We start from the raw sequence: 4,516 nt of genomic DNA, 5'->3' as shown, positions 1-4,516 counted from the left end.
CAAAAAAAACAAAAAAACCGGGGGGAAGAGACCAAAGGAGAAAAAAAAAAAAAAAAAAAAAAAAAAAACAGCACAGAGGAATAGATATCCGGTGAAAAGAAGGGAACTTAGAGAATCTGAAAAGACACGTGAAACATTTTTTAATATCCTGAAAGAAAGGAGAGAAAGCAACCATGGCAGGAGGAAAGAAGGCTCTGGAGGAAAAGAAGTCTTGAAATAATAACAGAAAGTTAGGGAAGGCAGTGATAAATTACATATATAAAAATACATTTTTGAAAATCACAAAAGTACCTTTAAAGATGTGCTGGACAGATGAAAACTTCAAGACCATAGCAGTACAAAGAGAAAACACATTGGAAAAGTCAGGAGACATAGAAGATGGGTGTCCCTGTGACACAAGTTCAGTGGGGTTTGTAGGAAAAGCTAATGAAGAGAAGAGAGCACAGGAGACCTCTACAAATGTGCCACGTGGATATTCCAAGGACTGACTGATGTCATCTAGAAAAACCTCCAAACAGAAAGAGTAAAAAGAAAATGCTACAAACTGTGAGAGAAAGTTAAAACACACACAGGCATACGCAGATACACGCAGACACACACACAGATACACACACACATTTTCTGCAAAGGAATGAAAATGAACATTGACATCATTTTCTCATCAGGAATATTAGATGCCGGAAGAATAATTAAGTAATACATTCAAAAAGAAAACAGTTTTCTGTCGCAAATACTTTACTCATTTCAGGTAGTTTTCAAGAGTAAGTATAATATAAAATAGAGAAATTTAAAGACAGACAAACCAGCACATTGACTACAGATCCTCTCTGGAAGAACAACACAACTTAGAGACATCGTCAAACCGTGGCCCGTGGGCCCAGTCCCGCCAGCACCTGTTTTCGTATGGTCTGTGGGTTAAAATGGATTTAATTTTTTAAATTATTGAAATGAAATCAAACAAGGATTAACATTTTCTGACAAATGAAAAGTTACATAAAATTCAAATTTCGGTGTCCATAAGTAAAGTTCTGTTGGAACCTAAGCATGCCCTCTGGCTTCCCTGTTGCCTGTGGCTGCTTTCCTGCTACAAGGGCAGAGCTGAGAAGCTGTGACAGATGCCAAATGTTTGGCACAGCTTGCACTATTTATTATCTGGCCCTTAACCGGAAAATTGCCAATCCTGAAGGTTGTACTTTAGCAAAAAGAAATATGAACCCAGGAGAAAGGAATTAGATGCTAAAAATGAAAGTAAATAATATACTCAATAAATATTTGGGGAATCCCCAAAATATTTGCTGAGTGTATTATTTGATACGTGATGTCATAGTGATTAATAAAAACAAAATGAGAAAACAAGCTGGAGCTAAATTTTAGACAACAATGGAATGGGGAGGAGCATTATTTGGAGAGTGTGAGCCCTGCAGATTGTCTTGTTCGGGAAGATGCCAAGATACCGACGATAGCTCTGCCTTCCAGAAAAAGCACTTAATAGGTGATTTAAATTTTTTCAGAGCCATTAATAAATAAAGAAAATGTATAGTTTCCAAATGAGTAGAAGTAAAAAAAAAAAAAAAAAAAAAAAAAAAAACTGCTTAAATGAAATTTCAATCATCTAACAGAAGGAAAGAGGAAAAATTTTAAAAAAGGAAAGTAGAGTAAACAGAAAGCATTAACTAAGAAGGCAGAAATAAATCCAAAATTTTAATAATTCCAATATAAAACAAGTTAAACTCATCAAAACCAGACCTACTAAAATATGGCAAAATTCTGTTTACAGGAAACACAGATAAACAAATAGCTCCAAGGACTGAAAATGGATGGAAAGAGATATCCAAGCAAAATTCTCACCTAAAGAAGGCTGCTGTGTCAATTATTAACATTCATAAAAGAGAATTAAAATGGAAAAAGGGACAACAATGCTACTTGTTGATAAAAGGACTCATGTATAAGTTATGAACTTTCAGAGCCCTTTAAAAATGTAGGAACTATGATAGCTCACCGCCTTTACAAAAGCAGCCCGTGGTCTGGATCTGTGAAGTTTCTGCTCATGGTTGTCTCAGGATTGTTAAGTGGTGGCCTTTTCAGTAATAGGATCTTCATTCTAAGAAGAATGAATAAAAATAAAAAAGAGAAAGAAGGAGAGAGAGAGAGAAGGAAGAAAGGAAGGAAGGAAGGAAGGAAAGACAGAAGGAAGGAAGGAAGGAGGGAGGGAGGGGGGATGGGGGGGAGACAGAGAGAGAAAGAAAGAAAGAAAGAAAGAAAGAAAGAAAGAAAGAAAGAAAGAAAGAAAGAGAGAGAGAGAAAGAAAAGAAGGAAGGAAGGAAGAAGAAAGGAAGAAGGGAACAAGAAAAAAGAAAGGAAGAAAGAACATATAAAGAAGGAAGGAAAGAAAGAAAAAAGGAACATAAATAAATAGCAGTTGCTTGGACAAGGGTGTGGAAGACTCTCAGCTCTCTTTCTGAGTAAGTGAAATAAGCCAGGCACAGAACATTGCATGTTCCCACTTATTTGTGGGGTCTAAACATCAAAACAATTGAACTCAAGGACATAGAAGGGTGGTTACCAGAGGCTGGGAAGCGTAGTGGGGGACTGGGGAGGAGATGGGAATGATTAATGGTACAAAAAGTAGTTAGAAAGAATGAATAAGACCCACTGTTTCATAGCATAACAGGGTGACTACAGTCCATAATAACTTAATTGTACATTTAAAAATAACTAAAAGAGTGTAATTGAATTGTTTATAACACAGAGGATAAACGCTTGATGGGATGGATACTGCATTCTCCATGATGTGCTTATTTCACATTTCATGCCTGTATCAACACATCTCATGGATCCCATAAATACATACACTTACTATGTACTTACAAAAAATAAAAATTAAAATTAAATTTTAAAACTCAAAAAAAAAAAAAAAAAAAAAAAAATTTACCCAGCTGGAACTTTTAGATGCACATCTTCCTTTGTCATTTATGAAAACAAGAACTAACCCCAGATATAAACCCAGAGGTTGTCAGGGAATGAAACTTGACTTGAGACAGATGATGTGGGTTGGTGGGCAGAGGCTGCTGTTGGAGTCCCAGTTCCCCACCACCTTTTATCCTCCTCTGGTGCTTGCATACACAGCATTTTCTCACTCAATAGCAGTTTCCTTGCTTTTTGGTTATTTTGTTGTCATTGATTTCTTTTTTTTTTTTTTTGAGACGGAGTCTCGCTCTGTGGCCCGGGCTGGAGTGCAGTGGCCGGTTCTCAGCTCACTGCAAGCTCCGCCTCCCGGGTTCACGCCATTCTCCTGCCTCAGCCTCCCAGTAGCTGGGACCACAGGCGCCTGCCACCTCGCCCGGCTAGTTTTTTGTATTTTTTAGTAGAGACGGGGTTTCACCGTGTTAGCCAGGATGGTCTTGATCTCCTGACCTCGTGATCCGCCCGTCTCGGCCTCCCAAAGTGCTGGGATTACAGGCTTGAGCCACCGCGCCCGGCCTGATTTCTAGTTGTGCTGTGACCATGGTTTGTATGATACCCGTTGTGGGAGGAGGGAGGAGGATTAGACTTAGTACAGGATCAATTTCTATAAATCTTCCATGTGTACTTAAAAAGAGCATATATTCCCTATTGAGTGTATACATTCATGCATCTATCAGTTACACTACCTGCACATCCTGGTTTATGCGCTGTACATCAGCATCTCAATAGTGATGTTCGGTCCTATCATATGTTTTACTTCTGTTATGACTGTTCTGTCATTTTCTGAGCCAAGTGTGTTAGAGATTCTTGCTTGTGTTGGGGATTTGTCCCTTCTTTGTGGTGGTTCTGTTAAGCTTTTGTTTTCTATGTTTCGGGAATTGTATTATTAGGTACTAAAAAAGCATTCTTCCTCCCAAGACCCGCCCGCTACTTCTTACTAACATAACCTCTACATTATTGGAAGGAGCAATGTGCCTAACTTAGAAATGATATTTTCTTCCAAGAAACAGAAAATGGCAAGTGTTGTAAGGATGTGAAGCAAGTGGAACCCTTGGGCATTGCTGATGGGAATATAAACTGGTTCAGTCACCAGTGGAAAACAGTATGGAGGAGGTTCCTCAAAAAACTAAACATAGGGAAGGGAGCAGTGGTTCACACCTGCAATCCCAGCACTTTGGGATGCTGAGGTGGGCCGATTACCTGAGATCAGGAGTTGGAGATCAGCCTGGCCAACATGGTGAAACTCCATCTCTACTAAAAATACAAAAATTAGCCCAGCGTGGTGGCACACGTCTGTAATCCCAGCTACTAGAGAGGCTGAGACAGGAGAATTGCTTAAGGCTGGGAGATGGAGGTTGCGGTGAGCAAAGACCACGCTGCTGCTCTCCAGCCTTGTGACACAGCAAGACTCTGTCTCAAAAAAAAAAAAAAAAAAAAAGATTACCATATGATCCCGAAATCTCGCTACTGGGTCTTATATCCAAAATATTGAAAGTAGCAACTCAAACACCTATTTGTACACCTGTGTTCATAGAATTCATAGTAGCCAAAA

Source organism: Rhinopithecus bieti, unplaced genomic scaffold (assembly GCF_001698545.2).
Source record: "Rhinopithecus bieti isolate Rb0 unplaced genomic scaffold, ASM169854v2 scaffold_41913, whole genome shotgun sequence".
Lineage (NCBI taxonomy): Eukaryota > Metazoa > Chordata > Mammalia > Primates > Cercopithecidae > Rhinopithecus > Rhinopithecus bieti.
This window is presented reverse-complemented; position numbering follows the sequence as displayed.